This window comes from Pseudophryne corroboree, chromosome 7, assembly GCF_028390025.1.
Source record: "Pseudophryne corroboree isolate aPseCor3 chromosome 7, aPseCor3.hap2, whole genome shotgun sequence".
Lineage (NCBI taxonomy): Eukaryota > Metazoa > Chordata > Amphibia > Anura > Myobatrachidae > Pseudophryne > Pseudophryne corroboree.
The window spans coordinates 441685300-441692051 of record NC_086450.1 but is presented as its reverse complement, the minus strand read 5'-3'; positions in this window follow the sequence as shown (position 1 = coordinate 441692051).

Below are 6752 nucleotides of genomic sequence, written 5' to 3'. Positions count from 1 at the left end.
AAGGGTACGAACTGAATTCTAACCACAAATCGTTAAACACACAAGTTTAATAAAATTTGTCTGCCAAAATATGTAATCACAATACTGCACACTTACTAGGTTGTATCTAAAAATGTATCAATTCATTATAAAAAGGAAAAACAATCTTATACAATTATCCTTATTAAAAAAAAAAAAAAAGTCCAGAGAACTGTAAATCCTGCCAAATAGGCCAACTTTATAGTGTTAATGGTCAGGAGGATGTCTCATCCACAACAGTTTAATCATTCAGGTGTTATACTCAGAACACAGTATTCGGCAACGAGGGTTACTGTATATCAGTTGTCTGTACTTTTCTGAGCCATTTAGGCCGCTATTGGAATTCATTTGTGTACAGTTATATGACTTTACCCACAGGTCATTTCCTCAACCTTGACTTGATTTTCCATTAATCTGGGAGTTAATAAGGATACTTCTCTAGGAATCAGGTTCTAGGCTTTAGACTTGAACTATACATTGTACATATGTCAGAGGTTCCCAAATGCGGTCCTCAAGGCACCCCAACAGTCAAGGAGTTAGGAATATCCATGGCTCAGCACAGATGGTTAAATCAAATTGACTAAGGTGCTAATTAAGTCACCTGTGGCCAAGCATGAATACATCCTGGACCGTTGGAGTGCCTTGTGGACCACGTTTGGGAACCTCTGACATATGTTACATTATACTGCCCAGGACTACGGTGTATTCTCTACAGTGCATTGCTATTATTAGTCTGGTACATTACCATGCATTCACTAGCAGTATTTACTACAGGTTGAGTATCCCATATCCAAATATTCCGAAATACGTAATATTCCGAAATACGGACTTTTTTGAGTGAGCGTGAGATAGTGAAACCTTTGTTTTTTGATGGCTCAATGTACACAAACTTTATTTAATACACAAAGTTATTAAAAATATAGTATTAAATGACCTTTAGGCTGTGTATATAAGGTGTATATGAAACATAAATGAAATGTGTGAATGTACACACACTTTGTTTAATGCACAAAGTTATAAAAAAATATTGGCTAAAATTACCTTCCGGCTGTGTGCATAAGGTGTATATGTAACATAAATGCATTCTGTGCTTAGATTTAGGTCCCATCACCATGATATCTCATTATGGTATGCAATTATTCCAAAATACGGAAAAATCCGATATCCAAAATACCTCTGGTCCCAAGCATTTTGGATAAGGGATGCTCAACCTGTATATATATTTATCAAGAGGCCCAGACCATGCAGTCTTTAATGGTTAAGCAAACCAATGTGGTGGCTGGCCACACCCCCTGTGGAGACTTACCACACCCCTAAACATGGGTCCCAACCATTACATTGCCCCGGTGGGCCCTTTGTGTCCCAGTCTGACCCTGCTTCCTTCAACCACGCCCTCCACCGCTGCTGAGCAATCATCCACATCCAGGCAAACCCTCGAATGTAGCATAGGAAAAAAAAAAGACCCTTTATTGGCGCACTCATTAAAGAAAAAAAAAATCCAAATATATTAAGTACAGAATAAAACTTAGCTTTTATTTAGAATTAGGTCAATATAAAAGTCACATGTAATTAGTGAGTCTACCTATCCATATCAACTCATATGCTCATCTAATGCAAGGCAAAACACATTGTACGAGAATAAATTCTCCAAAATTAAAAAGGTTTTATGGCTAACTTGCCAAATATGCAGCAGGATTCAATAATTACTCTCTAACTGAGAACTAGAACAAGAGCGCCCTCCAATTTCGTATATAATATCTTCAAACAATACTGGAAAATAATTTCTTGTTAATAGACACACGGTACGCCCCACAATGTCACTAGAGTCCCACAATGGAGAGTCCTCCTTGGTACGTTAGTGAACCTGCCATGTCTGCATAAATAATGTTGTAATAGAAGAAGATAAGAAAAAGCTAGTTTTAGTTGAATCTGCTGTCAACGTTAGACCGTGTTGATAGTCCCATACACCTACTACACTGGATATTCTCTTGGGGGTCCCCCACCAGATACTGGTCCGGCCCAACACTTTATCGCTTCCAAGATCAGATGAGATTGGGCAATTGAAGTGTGGTTTGATAGTAGATAACATGTATCTAGTACCAGAATCGTTGATGAGAGTTCAGAATTTTGGAGAAAAAGGAAAGTGTGAAGTACAAGAGGAATGCAGGTGGATCTGCTGTTGGCGTTAGACAGTGAGAACCTGTTTGGTCTCACGGAATCACCAATGAGACTCCAGAAATTAAATTTAGATAAAAGACGAAAATTGTGAATATAGTACCAGACCAAATCAGAAAGGTCAATATGTCTGTCTCTTGTACAGAAGCAGCAGGTATAAACTTTTTAGTACAGGGCAAGCCCTTGTCGTCTATTGACTCTGGATAATATATTCAGCTATTTATTAGCTAAGAATTTATGAAAAAAAGAGATGGAGGAATTGTGGTAGGAAGAGATTGTCCATATATGTTGGTTCCATATAGGGAAAATCCTATAGGGCATACCACATTTTGACTATTGTGTGGCTACCTCTTATTTGTAGAAAAACACATATGTACAATATATACACGTTGGGTATGTCCACTCCATATATCTGATAGCTTTTTTTGTACACAATACTATTTGGCAGGGTAGTCACTGATTGTACACAGTAGTAGTTGACAGAGTAAATACTGGTAATAATTTGTGTGTTTAATTACTGAGTCAGAATAGTGTACCAGTAAGATGTTCCCGTGGGCTAGCTGTGTCAGTTTCCTTGCAGGGGAACCCCTCCAAATCCAAGCAGTTAATAGATATCCACAGTACAAGTTGTGTCAGTTTTGTTTTTAGGGGGAGACTCCACTGTCTACTAGAGATGAGCGGGTTCGGTTTCTCTGAATCCGAACCCGCACGAACTTCATGTTTTTTTCACGGGTCCGAGCAGACTCGGATCCTCCCGCCTTGCTCGGTTAACCCGAGCGCGCCCGAACGTCATCATGACGCTGTCGGATTCTCGCGAGACTCGGATTCTATATAAGGAGCCGCGCGTCGCCGCCATTTTCACACGTGCATTGAGATTGATAGGGAGAGGACGTGGCTGGCGTCCTCTCCATTTAGATTAGGGTTGAGAGAGAGAGAGAGAGATTGACCTGAGGCTGTGATACTGTAGAAGAGAGTGCAGAGTTTAGTGACTGACGACCACAGTGACCACCAGACAGTGCAGTTGTTTGTTTTATTTAATATATCCGTTCTCTGCCTGAAAAAAACGATACACACAGTGACTCAGTCACATACCATATCTGTGTGCACTGCTCAGCCCAGTGTGCTGCATCAATGTATATATATATCTGACTGTGCTCAGCTCACACAGCTTATAATTGTGGGGGAGACTGGGGAGCACTGCAGTGCCAGTTATAGGTTATAGCAGGAGCCAGGAGTACATAATATTATATTAAAATTAAACAGTGCACACTTTTGCTGCAGGAGTGCCACTGCCAGTGTGACTAGTGACCAGTGACCTGACCACCAGTATATATAATATTAGTAGTATACTATCTCTTTATCAACCAGTCTATATTAGCAGCAGACACAGTACAGTGCGGTAGTTCACGGCTGTGGCTACCTCTGTGTCGGCACTCGGCAGCCCGTCCATAATTGTATATACCACCTAACCGTGGTTTTTTTTTCTTTCTTTATAGTCATACTAGTTACGAGTATACTATCTCTTTATCAACCAGTCTATATTAGCAGCAGACACAGTACAGTGCGGTAGTTCACGGCTGTGGCTACCTCTGTGTCGGCACTCGGCAGCCCGTCCATAATTGTATATACCACCTAACCGTGTTTTTTTTTTTCTTTCTTTATACATACATACTAGTTACGAGTATACTATCTCTTTATCAACCAGTCTATATTAGCAGCAGACACAGTACAGTGCGGTAGTTCACGGCCGTGGCTACCTCTGTGTCGGCACTCGGCAGCCCGTCCATAATTGTATATACCACCTAACCGTGTTTTTTTTTTCTTTCTTTATACATACATACTAGTTACGAGTATACTATCTCTTTATCAACCAGTCTATATTAGCAGCAGACACAGTACAGTGCGGTAGTTCACGGCTGTGGCTACCTCTGTGTCGGCACTCGGCAGCCCGTCCATAATTGTATATACCACCTAACCGTGGTTTTTCTTTCTTTCTTTATACATACATACTAGTTACGAGTATACTATCTCTTTATCAACCAGTCTATATATTAGCAGCAGACACAGTACAGTGCGGTAGTTCACGGCTGTGGCTACCTCTGTGTCGGCACTCGGCAGCCCGTCCATAATTGTATATACCACCTAACCGTGGTTTTTTTTTCTTTCTTTATACATACATACTAGTTACGAGTATACTATCTCTTTATCAACCAGTCTATATATTAGCAGCAGACACAGTACAGTGCGGTAGTTCACGGCTGTGGCTACCTCTGTGTCGGCACTCGGCAGCCCGTCCATAATTGTATATACCACCTAACCGTGGTTTTTTTTTCTTTCTTTATACATACATACTAGTTACGAGTATACTATCTCTTTATCAACCAGTCTATATTAGCAGCAGACACAGTACAGTGCGGTAGTTCACGGCTGTGGCTACCTCTGTGTCGGCACTCGGCAGCCCGTCCATAATTGTATATACCACCTAACCGTGTTTTTTTTTTCTTTCTTTATACATACATACTAGTTACGAGTATACTATCTCTTTATCAACCAGTCTATATATTAGCAGCAGACACAGTACAGTGCGGTAGTTCACGGCTGTGGCTACCTCTGTGTCGGCACTCGGCAGCCCGTCCATAATTGTATATACCACCTAACCGTGGTTTTTTTTTCTTTCTTTATAGTCATACTAGTTACGAGTATACTATCTCTTTATCAACCAGTCTATATTAGCAGCAGACACAGTACAGTGCGGTAGTTCACGGCTGTGGCTACCTCTGTGTCGGCACTCGGCAGCCCGTCCATAATTGTATATACCACCTAACCGTGGTTTTTTTTTCTTTCTTTATACATACATACTAGTTACGAGTATACTATCTCTTTATCAACCAGTCTATATTAGCAGCAGACACAGTACAGTGCGGTAGTTCACGGCTGTGGCTACCTCTGTGTCGGCACTCGGCAGCCCGTCCATAATTGTATATACCACCTAACCGTGGTTTTTTTTTCTTTCTTTATACATACATACTAGTTACGAGTATACTATCTCTTTATCAACCAGTCTATATATTAGCAGCAGACACAGTACAGTGCGGTAGTTCACGGCTGTGGCTACCTCTGTGTCGGCACTCGGCAGCCCGTCCATAATTGTATATACCACCTAACCGTGTTTTTTTTTTCTTTCTTTATACATACATACTAGTTACGAGTATACTATCTCTTTATCAACCAGTCTATATATTAGCAGCAGACACAGTACAGTGCGGTAGTTCACGGCTGTGGCTACCTCTGTGTCGGCACTCGGCAGCCCGTCCATAATTGTATATACCACCTAACCGTGGTTTTTTTTTCTTTCTTTATACATACATACTAGTTACGAGTATACTATCTCTTTATCAACCAGTCTATATTAGCAGCAGACACAGTACAGTGCGGTAGTTCACGGCTGTGGCTACCTCTGTGTCGGCACTCGGCAGCCCGTCCATAATTGTATATACCACCTAACCGTGGTTTTTTTTTCTTTCTTTATACATACATACTAGTTACGAGTATACTATCTCTTTATCAACCAGTCTATATTAGCAGCAGACACAGTACAGTACGGTAGTTCACGGCTGTGGCTACCTCTGTGTCTGCACTCGGCAGGCAGTCCATAATTGTATACTAGTATCCATCTCCATTGTTTACCTGAGGTGCCTTTTAGTTGTGCCTATTAAAATATGGAGAACAAAAATGTTGAGGTTCCAAAATTAGGGAAAGATCAAGATCCACTTCCACCTCGTGCTGAAGCTGCTGCCACTAGTCATGGCCGAGACGATGAAATGCCAGCAACGTCGTCTGCCAAGGCCGATGCCCAATGTCATAGTACAGAGCATGTCAAATCCAAAACACCAAATATCAGAAAAAAAAGGACTCCAAAACCTAAAATAAAATTGTCGGAGGAGAAGCGTAAACTTGCCAATATGCCATTTACGACACGGAGTGGCAAGGAACGGCTGAGGCCCTGGCCTATGTTCATGGCTAGTGGTTCAGCTTCACATGAGGATGGAAGCACTCAGCCTCTCGCTAGAAAAATGAAAAGACTCAAGCTGGCAAAAGCAGCACAGCAAAGAACTGTGCATTCTTCGAAATCCCAAATCCACAAGGAGAGTCCAATTGTGTCGGTTGCGATGCCTGACCTTCCCAACACTGGACGTGAAGAGCATGCGCCTTCCACCATTTGCACGCCCCCTGCAAGTGCTGGAAGGAGCACCCGCAGTCCAGTTCCTGATAGTCAGATTGAAGATGTCAGTGTTGAAGTACACCAGGATGAGGAGGATATGGGTGTTGCTGGCGCTGGGGAGGAAATTGACCAGGAGGATTCTGATGGTGAGGTGGTTTGTTTAAGTCAGGCACCCGGGGAGACACCTGTTGTCCGTGGGAGGAATATGGCCGTTGACATGCCAGGTGAAAATACCAAAAAAATCAGCTCTTCGGTGTGGAGGTATTTCACCAGAAATGCGGACAACAGGTGTCAAGCCGTGTGTTCCCTTTGTCAAGCTGTAATAAGTAGGGGTAAG